Here is an 18,970-nt window from a genome sequence, read left to right on the forward strand (position 1 = left end):
AAATTCAGGTGCACATGAATGAATGAACGTAACACAGCTTATCAATAAACCAGTTCTTTCAGTAAACCATTCCCAATATCTGTCACCTATCCAACAGTGCATGCATTTTAGGGAAAAAGAAGAAAATAGAGACAAAAAAGAATAGAAAGACAAATGTTTCAACATGTCAGAAAATAGATTTTCTAAGCTTTCCTAATCATTCTCAAGCTTTGTAGCAAAAATGGCAATATTTAAAAAAGGAGACAGCCCATATTGTTAAACTTAAATCTTGTCAAAGCCGAACAACCATGTCGAGAATCAAACTAAAAACGAATTTCTTGTAATAGCATGTATAAAAGGATCATTTTCATTTTTGCTTCATTATCTATGAGAGAGCGTACAAGGAATCCTAATGTCCTGTAGTACATAAATAGCCATACTGTGTTGCAATTAATTATGGAACATACTGCTTTGGACTAATTACATACGGAATGCACCTACTCCGTAAATCAGATGGAAATGTCCATGGAATGCTGAGCAATTAGCTTCACATTTAGTAGCGTGGGTAGAGGACAGTTCGGCCCTTTCTCCACATCTGATGACAATATGAAAGATAAATGAAGTATGCATCACAAATTCTGTATATGTTCTAGGTACCAAAAGAAACAACAACATGCTTCTATTTTTTAAATGCTACATATATTCATAGACACAATGGGATTTGTCATACAACTGAAAATATAGAAAGCATGTGTAGTAAATAGATGTTCAAGTCTTTCTTCAAACAGTTCTCTATAATGTTTTTTCACTGCCATTGCACCATATTACAACATGGTTGAGGATAGGTTTAAAGGAAAGCATTGTGTAAGTTAAATTGACATAGAGAAAGTAACAAGGGATACTACAGAAGGGACAACATGCTGGAGACAGCAATAGCAAAATGAAGTAAAAAATGTGAACAAAAAGTGTTAAAACATATGTAATCCCGAAACTAAACTTGTGTAAGTTGCTTTGACACCTTGAAGCTTCTTATACCAGGTTTCACTTTTTTAAGTTGCCCATTAGGGATTTTTCTAAAATGTAATCTTCCACCCCACATATACTCCCATTACTAGAAATTCAGTGGCTTTCTTGCCATGTTTTGGCTATGTTGAAGGCTAGAGGGAGCGGTTTGGTCACCCCTTCCAATGATTGTGATTGGCTGCTAGACCTATGCACTGTAATTGGGAAATAGTCACATGCTCCACCATATCCAAAACTACCAGATTTTCTATCCAGTGGCAGCAAAAGCAGAATCTGTAGGATTATAATTGAGGTTTTGATGTCCTATTAGATACATGTCACTACTTTGCCCATGGACAGACAGTGAGCCTGATTTATTTCAACTCCTCAAGACTGGAGAAGATCACTATCAAGGGAGAACCTGGTTAGTCCAGGATTGAAAACATTTGCCAATTAATAGCAACTGATTTTTAAGAAATCCATTATAGGTTTACGGCATCACCCAGGTTATTCTATGATAGCCTATCTTCTCCAGCCTTGAAGAGCATGAATAATTCAGGCCCAGTAATTCTTTCTATTTAATTGGGTCGGTGATTTTCACCTGACCCAAGAAATTAACACCAGAAGGATAGTCTTCAAAATAGTATGTTAGCAGCAGATGAGAAAAGACTGAAGTTTGCTTTACAAAGTTACCTGGGATCCATTAGGACGGAATGATCTTTGATTGGAGGTCATTCACACTTAAGAATCGGAGAAAGGGAGAGAGGTTTGTGGCTCACACTTTGGTTTTCTTTATTCCTATTTTCTGATTCTTTATTGACCACTGTGAAAGGTGGCTCAACCCTATTGATACACTAGTAAGGGGAACAACCATCTCCTGTTACATTACCACAACACTTAAACAATAAATTTAGGTGGCCATCACAGGCCCACATTAAGCAGAATACTGGCTTATCAGTTTTATCCCACCCCTACATATTTTTTTTTCTACTACTGCTGGTGCAGAGTTTAAAATTAGCCAGGTGCCTTTCATGTGAATATTTACAATACTTCATTTCTTTATGCCAAGGTTTCATTTAGTATGCAGGTGCATATTAAGCGTTATTTAGTAAATGTATATTAAGCTAAATAAATATAGACACCCGGAAAGCATCATTAAGTTTTAGGCTTGGAAGCCTGAATGGTCTAATTAGATTATACGGAGGTAAAAGTGACCTGTGGTATAATTTTGCAGCATTGACTGCTTTATTATCCTTGCAGTTGGTGTCATTATCATCTTTGAAGTGTTACATGCCAGCTTCTATTGAATGACTTTGCTATCAGTCTTTGTATTCCCCAGCATGGCCTAAAACAAGCTCTTATGAATTCTGTATTGCACCTGACTGTTGGCTGGTTGGAGCATCTTGAATGGCTTTTTATCAGTAGACAGTGGCAGAGGTGTAGCAAGGGTCAGCTGCATTAACTTTTATCAGCCGCTTAGTAACATTTTATAATGTAAGCAGTGTGGGTACTTTGCCATATCTAGCCAAAGCCTAAAGTAGAATGCTGTTTTCCTAGAATACCTAAAACAAAATCTGAATACGTTTTTGCTTACACAACGAGGTCCAGAAGCTGTTCAAGCTGTTTTAACAGAACATGTGTTGAAAGAAGGGGGAATAAATAACGATTAGACAGATAAGGTTATTTTTTTTTAAATGGGTCATCACTTTCCGCAATAAAGACCCGTCTGGCCACATTTTTTTTATTCTTTGGGTTTGATTGTACTTTAATAACTGTATTTTGTATAACTGTATTTAATAACAGCTACTCTACAACCCTCTTTAATGTCATTTTTAAAACACTGGCTTTGACCCAACAAGTGTTTCAGGCTTGTTGAACCATTTTGCCTCCAAGCTGTGTTCAGGAATGTCTTTTTGCTTTAGAAAACCATATAAATTGTGACACGTTGCTACAGAGGGGATATAGTGATGGGTGCATTTCTCATTCTGAGACTGTTGTACTTTCTTAGATAAAATCAGCTGTCACATCAGACAAACGCTTGCTTCAAGAACCCTTCTGTAGGCTGGAGAATCAACCAGGTGCCTCTCGTCAAAGGAAATAGCAAATACTCCATGCTCAACTGTAGGGCAGTTTACATGGATTCACATAATTTGATGAATCATTTAAAAAACAATGTAACAGGTGCATAAACAGAAACATAAGCTTCATACATAAAATTACATAAACAGGAAAAAAAACTAAAATAAATCAAAAGTTGTTATTCTCCTTAAAACAAAATTCCTAGTATACTTAACACAGTTAGGCATATGGTCTAAGACATGATTAATCTTTTAACCGCCAATTTATTTAGTGGCTTGCAAGTGCTCCAGGCCAATTTATTTTAGCAAATTTTGTTATTTCTTATTTGTGATGTTTCTTTGCTACTAATTATTCCACGGTCACCTGTTATTGTATTATAACAAAGTGGGGAAAGTATCTTTATTCACAGCATTCCGAGTAAATAATTAGACCAAACAGGTACTAAAGACCTGAAACTTAACACATATGTAAAATTTAAATCTGAAATTAAACAGAATTAGCTGTGTAGAAGAAAAAAAAAATAAATAATAAAAAAAAAGGCCACCGAAATAGTTCATTTAATAAAAATTTAAACAAAACAACACAAAGGACACAAAGTAAAGACCCAAGTCTTAATGCATCAACAAGGTTGTTCACAGCTAGAATTTTTAAGGAAAACTGGTGTTTCCAGATGTGATGTCTGAATTGTTCTTAAGAAAACACGGGACATATTGAGAAGCTTACCTATTGGAAACACACAGTGCTACCTATTAAAGTTATTTCAGACATAATACCCTCCAATACATTGCAGCTGCCAAACAAACATGACTCAATGATTCACTTAAAATAAAATGTTTGTAAGTTTTCCATAAGGAAAGTTTCCCTTCTGTAACTTTTCTGGAGAGGATTATTGCAAATTTTGTAATGTGTCCATGTATATTATGACTTTTGGGTAAATAAGCGTCGGAGTAAAGGTGGAGTAATCTAAAACACTCCTCTAAATATCTGGAGTATTAAATGTAGCTTTTACAGTATGAAAAATTGTGCATTTATTAGTTTTAGCTTGTGCAATTCTTTAACTTTGTTCCAAATATTAGTAAATGGGTGCTCTGCATCTTCATGATGAATCTTAGAATTATATACTGACGTTACATTGTATCAATGTTCTCAATATATTTTCAATTTTCAATTTGTAATTACCTTGGCAGAAGGGGATAAACAGAAGCAAGACTACAGCAATAGAACGTAAGGTTCTTTAAGGCTTTATCTACTTTTAAAGGTTTAGAAAACTACCACCATTTTGTGAATAGGGGTCCATCTGGCACATTTTAAAAGACAATTCTCTAGTATGTGTACATCGGTATCTAAGGTTATATTTTTATAAAGATTTAAGATCTCCATGGTTTACATGACTATGATATGAATTAGATGACCTAAACAGCTCACGTAAGGTTTCTTTACCAACAAGTAATCCTTTTATTTAATTACATTTGGATTTGTCCTGGGTCCTGAAATCCACATTGAAAATGTATTGGCATCCAAAATTTCTAGCACTTATGGTAAGAAATACCTGCAGCCAACTGGAAGCTGCCAATGGAAATGGCAGGTTTTCCAGGTTTATCATATGTCTGGCTAGGTTGTTGTGCAGTCAATTTTGGCTGGGAGTCATGTGCTACACTAAATGACCTCCATTACATCAGGGTGAAAGTGCAGAAAATTCCTTTCTTGTGAAATGTTGAACTGAAATCTTCTGCCTTTCAATGAACATATATCTAATGTCTTATAATGATTCAAATGTTTTCTGGGAAACCTTCTGCTGTAAGCTGATCTTCAGTTTATCTGGTTTTGTAAAGACAGAGATTCAGTTCAATGGGGTATAAAAGCAATGTTTGGTATGTATAGTTAGGTTATGTGGAAGGTTAAAGACGGGTGAAAAGCAAACTTCTTCAAAGCTTGCTACTGAGGTTTTTTCAAGAATTTCACACTTACTTACACTTCAAGAATTTCAGAAAAATAATGATCAAGATTATTATTGTTATCAGGAAATAAAAAACAAATTACATGTATTAAAAAAAAAATAAAATGAGCTTAAAAAATAACCTCACCTAATCAATGTTTTGAGCATTTTATAAAACAAAATGAAAATATTGTAATCGCTATACATTCTGACTCCTTTTTACTTGGCTTTGATAGTGCCATATTTGGGTTCTAAATCTGATTTCACTACTTTTGAGTTACGCACGGTGTTACTTTATTTAAACCTTGGATCTCTATCACACAATAGTGACCAGGGGAAAAAAGTCTTTGGGCTAATCTGCACCTTTCATGTCCTTAATAATGGTAGAGACACCCTTATCCATTCATCCTTATCAACATTATACAAGTAAATGTGCTCACAAAAAAGTTATTTACTCCTAAACACATGGTAAAAATGTTACATCCTCCCCAGAAATTTTACCAATAATAGAAAAGAACTCCAAATGGGAGTTCATATCCATGTCCTATATTAAATATTTAATTTATTGGAAAGTATTGTGCTTAGAAACATTCAGTCTGGTATATCCCATAGATGGATTGTGGACAATTTTGTTGGTGTGTTTTTTATTTTAATTACCAAAAATCTACAAAACCTAAAACAATAGATGGCAGCAAAACAGCAGCAACTTGTGAAAGTAGAGGATGGTGCTCATTTGTGGTCAGCACCATGTAACTAACACTTGAAGAACAGGCTTTATAGGTTTGCTTTTTTTTTTTTTTTTTTTGAAAAAGGGGGTATATCTTTTTGGGTCCCCATCCTTTGCAAAGAAAAGGTATTAACATGCTACTATATATAAAATATGTATTGGTTACCCTCATGACCTCTATTAATGACCAGACATATCCATAAGCTTCTGTAGTGAACCTTGGATTTAGAGTACCATATACTTAGACAGGATGATTCTAATTATACCATTCATAGTGACAAGAGCACATAAAAATAAACTGGAGAAGAAAAGACGTTTGTAGAATCATTTATATAAAGTCGATTTACTTTTTTCTGTGAATTAGTTATGATTGTATTTGAATGGATACTTTATAAAAAACCCTTTAAGAATTGCAGAAGTTTCAAAAGCAGCTGAGTCAGGCATGGCATTTTCATGTAAACTCACAGTAGCATCAAAACTGAAAATTAATACTTTTTACACCAATTTAAACATGTACCGGTATTCCATTTCCAATTATATTATCTACTAGTAGGATTAGATGTACTGACAGAAGGCTCTAACATTATAAATAGAAGGCAGAGCCGTGGAGCACCGCAATTGAAGTATGGTAGAGGTGAGCTTGGTAGCACATATTAAATTTAATGTGAAATGAGAACAAAATGTTGCAATTTAATGGTGTCATTTCTAGCAGTAGTATCAGACATATCTTGTAGGTCAAACTCAAAATTGTAGGGGATAACCTAATCAGCTACAGAAAATGCTAGCTCATCTATTCTTGCTCTCTACCTTCTGCCTCCCACGGAAACAGATTTTCAGCAAAGGAAAATCATACTCAAATCTAATGGCAATCACATCGTATATGAGGGCATGACAGCTTAAATGCCCCTACCCCATCAATGATATAGTCAAGTTGAAAAAGACTGCTTTGGTTTTCAAAGCTAATCTTCAAGAAAATCATAATAATTTTTTTAGATCAGGACTTTCTCTAGCAACTGTTTTAGAAATAGTATTTATGTGTTTACCGGCATACTGACAAAAGTATTTGAATGATATAAATAAGATCTGGTGTTCAAAGTCATGCATCAAACAAGCATGAGCACAGATGTATTCATGGGCTCATTTAATATGCAAAACAACAATGTTCAACATGAAGTAACTGATAACAATAGGATGTTTTGCTTACTGCTCCAACCTTAATAAAGTCTGATTGGTTGCTCTGGGTAAATGTACTTTGAACGTGATCATTGCTCTTGTTACAGTCTCATTTCATGCACACATGTATACAGGCTCATTCTGCAGTTGCTTATCATGGCATTCAGTTTGTTAAACACAGCACTCCAGGCCAAACAGGGAACAACAGATTTTATAGTCTTTATTCAGATTTTGGCTGAAATTTGGCTGAAATTGACAGTTTCAGATAAGAGCACAGTACCAAACTGTATAAAAAACAAAGTAATGGGAAATATCTATAACATAGCAGAAGGTATGAAATAACTCCATTTTATGTGTTGACCGGACCCCATTTGATCTGGCATTGGACACCAATCCAAAACAGAGCCAGGGCAGTAATGAAGTCCACATTGCCATAGGTTTAGTTGTTAGCAGGGCCCCATTATCTTTGGCATTGGACACCAATCCAGCACAGAGCCAGGGCAATAGTTAAGTCCACATTGCCCTATTGTTGAGTTTTGGCAGGGCCCCATAAGCTCTGACAATGGACACTAATGCAGCATAAAGTCAGGGCAGTAATGAAGTCCACAGTGTGATAGGTTTAGTGCTTGGCAGGTCCCCATTATCTCTGATATTGGAAACCAATCCAGCACAGAGCCAGGGCAGTAATGAAGTCCACATTGACCTATGTTTAGGTGTTGGCAGGGCCCCATTATCTCTGACATTGGACACCGATCCAGCACAGAGCCAGGTCAGTAATGAAGTCCACATTGTCATAGGTTTAGTTGTTGGCAGGGCCCCATTATCTTTGGAATTGGACACCAATCCAGCACAGAGCCAGGACAGTAATGAAGTCCAGATTATTATTATTATTATTATTATTATTATTAATAATAAACAGGATTTATATAGCACCAACATATTACGTTGCAAATGACAGCCGAATACAGACAGTGACAAAGAAAGAGAGGAGTCAAACAGCTTACAATCTAGGAAGTGGGGGAAATAGCACACAATAGGAGGGGGATATGGAGTGGTGGGAAGAAGTGACGGTTTCAAAAGACAGAAGAAGCACATTGCCCTATAGTTAGGTTTTGCCAGGGCCACATTAGCTCTCACATTGGACACTAATTCAGCATAAAGTCAGGGCAGTAATGAAGTCCACACTGCCATAGGTTTAGTTCTTGGCAGGACCAATTTATCTTTGATATTGGACACCAATTCAACACAGGGCTAAAGCAATAATGCAGTCCACATTGCCCTAAGTTTAAAGAGTAGAGTTTCTTTATAGATGAAGAAGCTGGAACTCTTCTTAAAATAAAATTCCAAATAGGACAAAGATACTCCTACAGAAATAAATGATAAAACTTGATTTTGCTGGATAAAAGTCATTCTTCATGTCCATATCCATTGAACTGTTATTATTTGATATCTAATTTTATGCCTGCAAACATATGGAGCCATAGCTGCTTGGTAGATCCAGCTGATGGGCTCTAATGATCCTTTTTAGTTGTCTTCAAGGGTATTCTATTCAACACTGTAAGGCTACGTACACACTTGCAATGGTTCTCAACCATTAATCGGCTCAGGGACGATATCGGAGGAGAATCTGGCATGTGTACAGCGCCCGTCGTGCATCGTCCGAACGATCGTCCTGGCAGATCCAAGGACAATGGACTTCCATTAAGAACAATCGTAATGGAAGTGAAGGGGGAGAGCCCCTCCCCTTTCCATAGAGCAGAATGGCGCTGTATGTACATCACTCGTTCATGCTTAATGCAGTCCTTAGTCACTGGAAATCATTTTGAAAGATCCTTTCCAACGACAAATATTGCACGTGTGTACCCAGCCTAAGGGTAAGCATTTTTTCACTGATTATCAGTGTTAGAGGTTTTTTTTTTCCCAAAAGACCCACAAATACTTTTATTGAGAGTTTTTAAAAGTGATAAATTGTAGGTTCTCCAAGACCTAAAAGTTATAGTGATTCTATGGGGATTCCATGCATTTTTTAAAAACACTGCATATTGGAGCTTTTCCAGAAGGTTGACTAGCTGTCAATGTAAAACGTTTCTTTAAATGATAAAGTGATCATGCTCAAAAATAGTGATCAGGTGATCCACACATTTATGAATGGGGTGAATAGACAAATGGTCTGCAAAATGACCTATTATAAAAACACCAATTAAAATAATGCTATTCCTGATAATATGAATCCCCTTACCCTCCATAAAACCTCCGGTAACTGTTGCTGAAAATAGGCACATGTATTTTATAATCCAGTAATAATTATTTCCAGATATCAAGTTATATCCTATATTTATACTCCTATGATACATACCTATCGTGTACAGAACTCGTATTACATAAGATAATACCATGAAATAGGAGCCTTGCAGTGATAACCCTATAAAATGGGAATGCACTGTAATTTTATTCATGTCAGATCAGATTATGTCACATTATGTCAGGTCCTGTTAATAGGAAGAGACAAGTTTGGGTGATCTGACATCCTGCACACACATACCAGAGTAAGGCAATGAAATCCCTGATCCCTGAGTTTTGGATTAGTATTCCTCACAATCATCAAATGGGGCTTGTAATAAACAACTGTGCAACTTAATTCCAGATCCATTGCTTATTGAAGCTGCCACCAACCCAATCCAGTTAATATATATGAAGCTAAAAAAAACTTTTTCCTATAAATTCTAACTTTTTGATCTTATGACAAGCTCCATTCCATACAACTATTCTAAAGACTAAACATTTTTTTAACATTACAATTATTTTGCTCAGCCTAAAATCTTACTAACCAGTATATAGAATGAAAAGACATCTTCTTTCATCACTATATTAATGGCCAGCCTTCCAGTGACCCTGGCTCTCCGCTCCCTCCTTTGCAGCATTGCTGTCATCCTGATGTAGGATAAATGGAGGTATAAACATTGACCTGAAGTTCTATTATTTAAATGCACTTTTAGCATAATGGATGTCATGAGATAACATAAATCCAAGCAACTTATTCCCATTTTAAATAGCAGCAGCATGTTCACTTTCATTAAATCACAATCATCGCTTAACAGAGGTTCAGACGGTGATCCGTGCAATGCGCCAGGTTATGCAATCAGCCCTAGACTGGGGCTCTTCACTAACTCAGTGTGATGGGTCAGGTGTTTTGTGCCATTCGGGAACCAGAACTGTTATCAGGAGCAGAGCATGTAAAACATTACTGCTAACAGAGAAGAGACTGCTGTAAATGTTTCTGATAGACTAGAAGCAGCTTTCACAATTCCAGTCCCATGAATAATAAAGAGATGGAGCTAAGGATTCCCAGAGGATGCAACCAACTCCCAGGTCTGACTGAAGGCAGACAAATTGGAGTGGAGTGAATGCCACTTGATACTAAAAAATAGCCATACGACGGATGGATTGTATACAATACAAAGGGGATAAAACAATCACTTTTTGGAGTAAGCACAGCAATTTGGTTCTATGTACTATCTATATCTATATTCTAGGGATGAAAATCAAAGAAACAGAATTTTCGGCACTGACTCTTACAGGTACAAAGCAATTTGGTTTGTCCATTGGGCAGCCATCGATGGCGTAGCTGCTGCACATATGCAGAAATTAATATTCAGTGTTACAAGGATCAGTTTGCCAAAACCTCTACTCCCTGGTGACTTTTTTTTTAAGTTTAGATCTACTTTAAATAAAAGTCTGGGCACAGTTAAAGAGACAAATCTATGATTTATCTTATTTATACATCGAATATGTATGAATAATAAATACATGGTTTTTTTTTATGAGTTTAGTGTAAGCACCTCAATAACACAATCCTGCCTGGCAAGGACAGATGTGTAAATCTTGGGATTGGAAACTTTTGGCATGCAATCAGCTCTATTTCATCAGTGTGGAGTCAATCTTTAACTTTACCCTCTCAAAATAACCCACAACATTTATTTAAAAAAGTATTTGCTGCCCGTTTAAAAGGGATCCAGTTGTCCAGCTATGTGTGGATAAGGCACAGTATACAGGGAATGTATAAATGTTTAAAAAGCATGATTATTAGCACATCTGTAACCTTGGAGCATGCAATGATCTGCAGCAATATGGCCACACTTACCTTATAATAGAAAGCTATTAATTAAGCTTTAAAGCAGCAGGTGTCTGGCAGTGCATAGACATCAGTAATCATTGGCATGTCCTAATTAGTGACCTGCTCACATGTTTTGGCAGTGAAATGATAACAGTTATTATTAGCATTAAAGGTGCCAGGGCTTAAAATGAAAGAAAAAATCTGGAAAGCCAAATTAGCATCTTTTTTTAAATTCTGCAACCCCAGAAGACGATTGTTACAGACGCACTATATTTTGCCCCAGACGTGTAAAAGTATCCTTATGTTCAGTGATGAAATGAATTCAGGACTTGGGAAATTGTATTGAAATTTATTCACGTGGCATAATGAGGGGAGCAGATCTGCCTGGGGTATTCATTAGCGGTGCCACACAGAATGTAGGACAGAATGTTAAGCCTCCTGGTTAGCACCCGCAAAAACATACACTTTGTCAGTTATTTAATCATGTGAGTGACATACATATAGCCGATAGGTACCACCGCCGCATCATTTGGCTATGTTTTATGTAACAGTGCTTGCAATGCTGGATAACAACAGATAGCTCCTTTCTCTGTATATAACTGCCATAGATAAAAACACTGAGCATTATTTTTCCCTTCAACCTGCCAGTTAAAGACTTGAAAATACCCATTATAGGCTAAGCAAGTGTTTATTCTTTATAAAATAATTCTAGCTTTATGACCAGGGCTACATGGTGAGCTATGTCACAGTAGAGTTCCCAGCCGGTATCAGAAGCCTGAATTATTTCAAAGAAAAACAATGTGTGCAATCAGATCAACATTGGGTTTTTTTTTTGGTACAAGGCACAGCAGCCACATGGGTGTTTAAATATATGTATGGTTTATTAAAAACTTGAACACAGTGTTTTTGGAATCGGAAATATGGTTAATCACCTAAAGGGTTCCTCCAAGTTTTAACGGTTGAGGAGCACCGGTGTTACTATGACTAACCCCTAACAGCCCAGAATACCCACATAATTAAGATTTAAACTGATATTTTGGAACGCTAATAAACAGAAACCAGTTAAAAATCAAAACAGAGGATGCTACAAGAGTAAAAAAGTTGGTTTTATTAGATTATTATGGCTTGTAGGACGATAATACTGATTTAACTCCAGCCAGACTTAAAAAAACTCATTTGTGCAGCTCAGAGATCTTTATTATACTACATGCAATAAAATATAATGGTGTAAGTACCTGAATTTAACCAGATTTCAGCCTCAGTGCAATCAGTTTTAGCCCTTTGCAGTCCTTGTACAGCAAAACCCAAACAGGGTTGGGAGAAGCAGCACCACAACTTTTTTGGAGCTGACTCTCTGGAATGGTCTTCCACGTCCTTTTCAGCTTGCTCCTAATTTCTGCTCATTTAAAAAAGTTCTTAAAACCCATCTTTTCAAACTTGTATACCCAGCTTCTTCTGTTCCTTAAAACCCTCACTACTTACTAACTATTTCATATCCCCTTCTCCCATTGCATGCTGCTTTACCCTCCTCTTAGAGTATAAGCTCTTCTGGGCCGTGTTCTCTCTTCTTCCTGTGTCACTGTCTGTATCTGTCTGTCATTTGCAACCCCCTATTTAATGTGCAGTGCTGTGTAACATGTTGGTGCTATATGAATACTGTTTATTATTATTATTATTATTATTATTATTATTATTATTATTATTATTATTATTATTATTATTATTAATAATAATAATAATAATAATAATTTTACTCATTAACATTTACTAAACAAAAATATTTTCAAAGGCAAGTGATTAGGTTTAGTTATGGTACCAAAACACAAAAAATATTTTGTCCTAAAAATAAAATGTGTCCTTTAAGTCTAATAGTCAAAAGTATTTTGACTATGGCCAATCTTGGCCAATCTTTTACTTTGGCCAATCTTAATTAACAAAAGTCAGATGGACAGGTTGAAGATAAACGAAAAAGTTTCCTATTTTGAGTATATTAAAGCCAGCAGCCCATAGTCCACCAGGGGCTTACATTTCAAGTTGGCATAGTGAAGCAACCCTTAATTAGGAATGTTTTTTCCTCCAAAACCTGAAGGATGACTGCGCTGTTCTTGTAGATCCTTTAGCTGTCATTGTCTCTGCAGGCTACACAAGAAAATAAATGAGTCTCTGTATCTTATGTGACGAGATCAGTATGTTCCCCTATTATTGCCTACTACCTCCTAGTTTTAGTTTGCATCCTGCTGTGTTGCTGAAGGGCTGGCTGTCTCTCATCTCCCAAGAGCTAACTCAGTGGAGGCCAAGAGCAGCTTCTTCATTAACAAAGCAGGATGTAAGGTACAGATCCCCATTTAGTATTTTGTGCAGCCTTCAGGGATAATAAAAAGCAACAGGGCCTGTATTGAAAGTGCATTTGTGCTATAATTACCAAAGGCTGATTCTTGAATTTAAAACTAAAGTTTATTCTGCTAACATTTTGCTTTTTCGGGTTCCAGCACAAGTTCAAAACTGATCTCTAAAAGTAATATAGAAGAGTAGTTTATGGATGGAACAGTCTACTAGCAAAAGGAGTCAGTCAACAGTAAGTGAATTTAAACATGATTGGGACCAACATAGTTCTACATGCCGAGAAAAGGTTAAAAATATAAAAAATGTAGGCGGACTCTATGGACCACTTAATTATTTTTTACGGTCACTCAGTTTCTTTTATTCAGCTCTATTCTAAAAATGAACATATGAAAAATCATCAGTATAGCACATCCTATTTTGTACATGGTGACATCTTCCCTTTGTTTCTGTGCTTCTCTTTACAGTGTGGACAGATCATAGATGGTAATAGGGGCTGGCAATAGTTTTCCAAAAATATCACAGCACTCTGCTTCATCCAGATGCCATTTGTAATGTCAACATGTGATGCCAAGACTTTATAACTGAAATCCAATTATTCTAGGGAGAGAAAGGCTGAGGAGGACTGGGTTAGATTATCTCCTCTTCCACCAATGAAGTGAGATGGGATATATCTGCTCCTTCACATGATTCAATGACAGAAAGACTGGAGTTTGTCTTTAACTCTTTATTTTAATAGGCTTATATAACATAATCCCATTAAAGATACCCATTCTATCTATGTGTTTATCCCATTAAGGATTTCATTTAATATTTCCAAACTGCTGCAGAATGAAGCTTGGGCACTACAGTATAGAAGAGTAAGGGGATTATAAATAAAACTACAAAGTAAAGATATTAAATAATCAACTAATACATGTTTTAATGCAAATACATGTATTCATGGCACACAGCAACTACATTTTGCCTGTATTCATGCTGGTTTACCAATGAAGGCCTTCAACAATGTCCCTGCTAGCTCTGTGCTTCATCTGATGGCTCTTCTCTAATTTGATAGAAACAAAGCTACATGCAGAGATAATATTGACCTGTCCACCGTAGAACTCCTAGAAACCTTTTATGCCATGTGTTCCCTTGGTAGGATTAACAGTCCTATATACATCACAGGAGGAAATGGAAGGCAGTGGTCACTGGAAAAAGAATGTGTCTTCAAAGAAAGATTTCCCCTTAGCTTGTTTTCTAGAGACAACTCTTTTTTTGTATTTCCCATCCCCTTCTGACCTGGTAACAATGGTCAACAAAATGAACACAGATGGTGAATCTCCCTAGTGAAGACAAAGCAGTTCTACAAACATGACAGATGATATAACTGTTTCCTACTACATCCATAACAAATAAAACCTATAGATGCAAGGAAAATACTTAGAGATTTGGAAAACACATTGTACAAATACGTTGTGCATTCCATTGTCTTCTTTCTTCAATCAGTGTAAAGGTAAATGTTTTTATTACTCTTGAGCAAATGCAGCATTTGTTCATATTGATTTACCTGAATATGTGCATACCTGAGTGAATATAGAAAACTGCAAAAGCCCTGACTTGTTAATTGAATCATTTACTGCTGCTGGTAATAATGTCACTGTTACCTAATCAGTGATAATGTAACTGCCCAGCCAACTTTTTATTCCTAAAAACCTAAAAAACTATCTGCTGGTTAAAGAAAACTTGGAAATTTGCCACAAAACAAAAGCTTAAATTCTGATGACTAAAGTGGCCTTACTTGGCAAGAGAGTCTCCACTAAATTTCTCCATATACAAAATCAGCATTTTTAATTAAATGCATTTAGCTTGAGGTGATTCAAGTTAGTTTTAAGCAAAACAATTTATTAAATTGCAAAAGTCTATTAAAAAGCAGTTTTTATTAATTATACTAGGTTTTGCAATTTTAGACAAAAGAAAAGAAATTATACTTTTTTCCAGCTGTTAGACAGCTCAACCAGAACTACATAAAGGTTAAGTTCTTTAGACACTCACAGTTCGTTGTTCTGCTGAAACGACTGTTACTGTTTTTTTCTTCCAGAACAATAAAAGTGAATGAGATTCGTCATGCCATACAAAGATATACTGTGTTTTGCAGAAGTCATATATCAAATCTCCCATCAAATAATATGGCATGTAATTCTATGTATGGACCCAACTTAACAATATGTTTAAAGCAAGCTCTTTAGCTCTGCAATCAGTACGGCTTATGAAACCCACTGATTGGAAAGCTCGGACTCATAAGGGAATGTATCAGATCCCTGCAGAGTGACCATGGGTTCTCTATGCAGCAGGATGACAGGTAAGCTGCTTTTCTTATTATGTTGTTGATGCTTTATAGAAGAAATAACAATGGCATGTAAATACAAAGTAAAGAGGACATTTGCAAATAGAAAATTTGTAAATAGAATAGAAAATTTGTAAAAAGAAATTTGCAAAACAACAGGAAATTGTAGTAGGAATATCAGTAAGTGAATGGGGATCTAATATGAGTGTAAAGGATAACATGGGATCTATAGAATGATATATCACCATTGGAAAAGGAAACATCCAACATATAAAAGGTCAATTAAAAGGTTTAGAATATACATGTCTAGGATTGTGAACCCCCAATAACTAGTGACATCTACCAAAAGGAAAGAAAAAAAAAGGAAAGGGGAAAGGAAAGAAAAAAAGAAAGAAGAAAGGTCAGAACATTTTGTTTTGATACATTTGGAATGCATTTAGTGGATTTATACTGAAAGTTCATTTGGGCTTAAAGTGGACATGGACCCTAACTAATATTTTTTTTTAACCAAATGGACCCTTTTATTAATGTAATTAAGTCGGGCTGATAAATAGGAAATGGACGTGTAAGTACACATGGCCGGTACAGAGAAACTGCGAATGGCTCATTAAATCAGTTATGGTTCCTTTGATCGCTCCCATCTGTTACTTGGATAATTGTGGTAATTCTAGAGCTAATACATGCCAATGAGCGCTGACCCCCAGGGATGAATGCATTTATCAGACCAAAACCAATCCGGGGGCCTGGAGCCCCGGCCGGTTTGTGGACTCTAGATAACCTTGGGCCGATAGCACGTCCCTGTGACGGTGACGATACATTCGGATGTCTGCCCTATCAACTTTTGATGGAACTTTCTGCGCCTACCAAGGTGACCACAGGTAACGGGGAATCAAGGCTGGATTCTGGGGAAGGAGCCTGAGAAACAGAGAAAAGTGCTGCAGCAAAGGTCACAATACCCTGTGCTAGCAGTACATAATAAAGTCACCCCCTCAGAGGTTTAACATAACCCCTAAACATGTGCAGCTTAGGGGGCAAAAGTCCAATTAGTGAGACAGGATATACAAAGCTATGGACTGGTATTCATTGGGTTCTGGTGGTTTCAATCAGTCTTCAACTTTAAAAACAAGAAAAAGTTTAAGAGTCAAAGTTCCAGAAAAAAAACAAGTTTGCAATTGCCCCTTTGAGGAGACCTCTTGGTTGAACTTTTCAAGTGAAGCAAAGTGAAATGGTGTTCAGTGTGGACATTGGTAAATATAAGATTTAGTATTATAATTATTAAAAAAAATGCTATTCAAGATAATCTCCAATGACAGAAAATTATTAAGGGTGTTGGGGTCAATGTTGGGTCTCCAGCACATGTTGGGTTTTCAACATTTGTTGGGTCTCTAGATTGATGTATTTTGGAGCTACAAAGTTGCGTTCGAAGCATGAACATAAAATGCATTATCTTTTCTTGTTTCACTTCATACTTTCGTTGTCTCCTGAGCTTTCAGACACACACGCATCAGTATTGTTAGTGCTTTGTTCAGTGAGCTGATATCGCATACATCACATGATCAGCAGACCTGCAGGATTATCATGTCAGCATGTCAAGTCATCCCTATGAGCATAACAATGTTTTGTGCATTTCAATTTCTAAACAGAGTTAAAGCAAGTACAATATTCTATTTGCATGCAAAGCCAGTTTTAGGCCTAGGTCAGTTTTTGAACCTTAGCTTTGATTCAAGAAATGTTCGCATTTTTGGTAGGCTTATTTGCATTTCATTTCTAAGCCTTATTAAGCCATTCTGCTTTCTGAGAGCGATATGTAAATCAGATGATAGACAAGAAATATCCCATGAGGACTTTCTTGTCAGTGTGGTGGATGAATAAACAGACTGCAGATGTCATGTATGTATACCGACTTCTATAAAGCCAACCTATCCATCTCTCTTCCCAAATGCTGCACATCAGATGCTTCTTATTTCAATCTAAATTGCCCCCAGATAAAGATGAGGTTATTGCAATCAAAGTCCATAAAACAGCGGCAAAGAAATCTATTCAAATATTCCTTTTTAAAATTCAGTACAACTTTTAGATCTTTTGTTTGCTTACAATCCTAAGGTTTGTACAACTGTATCTAGGAAAAGGTAGAACGAGTGCCTCTAAGGAGAAAAAACATCATTTGGATGGGAGCTCTGCATCTAATCATCCTTCATTAAAAGATATTTTTAAAGGACTTCATTTTCTGACTGTTTTGTCACTACAAAGCCGAGGATCATCATTATGATGCTTTACGATGCTGAGAACTAAGACACTGAGACATCATATCAAACAGAAAACTTGTTTTCTTCTAAGGAGAGGATGGCAAAGCAAATTCTGTTTCATTTTAAAAAGACACTCATTGCTGTGAACCTCTCTTAAGTCTCCCAAGGAGCTGGCATCTACATTTCATTTTCTTTAGATCTTTTTTTTTTTTTCTTAAGATTAAATTCATTGAAGTAAAAGCTATTGACAGCCTGATATTCACTGCTTTATATAAACAGACGCCAACCTGCAACAAACAGTCCTTTATTATAGAATCTATATTTTACTTAGATATTAATTTAAATATGGGACCCTTGTGATAGCCCGATTGGTGATGACCTGCTACTATCACTTAAAAAGACACTTCAGTAGTGTAGAGGGGAGTACGGTATTTTCTTTTGAATACTTCAATTCCATTGACAGTCATATATTAAAGTCTGAGCTAAGGAACCATCTGTATTGTGTTAGTATGTTCTCCCTGTTTTTTTTTTGTTTTTTTTTGTGGGTTTCCTCTTGGAACTGTGGATTTCTTCACATCACAAAAACATTCTGGTAGGTTAAAGTCCCCTGTTCTAGATGAATTTGGCCATTGGGACAAAAGTTTGTGATCTGCGGAATGGTTAGTGATGTATTCATGGACCTCAACATATAAAACACTGCCTAATTTGTGATGACATATAAATACATAATAAATACATGTAGATGACATATAAATACATGATAATAATAATAATAATAATAATAATAATAATAATAAAAAACTAATAAAATATCTTAAAAGCACTTTTAAAACTGACCTGAATGTTTGTTAGACAAAACTGTGTTTCTAATTTAATACTTTATTTTATATTATGTAGAGTCAATCACAGGAGTTGGAATTGGATGCAATAAAGAAAAAGGTAAGTGAAAAAGACTTTTAGATGATGGGTTCCCCTAATTTAGATCGGAATCCCAAATAGACATAGATAGAGTCTCATGTGATAGCTTTTAGGTGGCAGCCATCGTTAG

At 36.0% G+C, this 18,970-nt stretch overlaps 1 protein-coding gene across 1 annotated transcript in view; it reads right to left on the minus strand.

The window, feature by feature from the left end:
- GRID1 (glutamate ionotropic receptor delta type subunit 1) overlaps window positions 1-18,970 on the minus strand; it is a 577,805-nt gene that overhangs the window by 375,437 nt on the left and 183,398 nt on the right. The gene's annotated exons all lie outside the window — the stretch shown is intronic.

Source organism: Pyxicephalus adspersus, chromosome 10, assembly GCF_032062135.1.
Source record: "Pyxicephalus adspersus chromosome 10, UCB_Pads_2.0, whole genome shotgun sequence".
NCBI classification, from domain to species: Eukaryota; Metazoa; Chordata; class Amphibia; order Anura; family Pyxicephalidae; genus Pyxicephalus; species Pyxicephalus adspersus.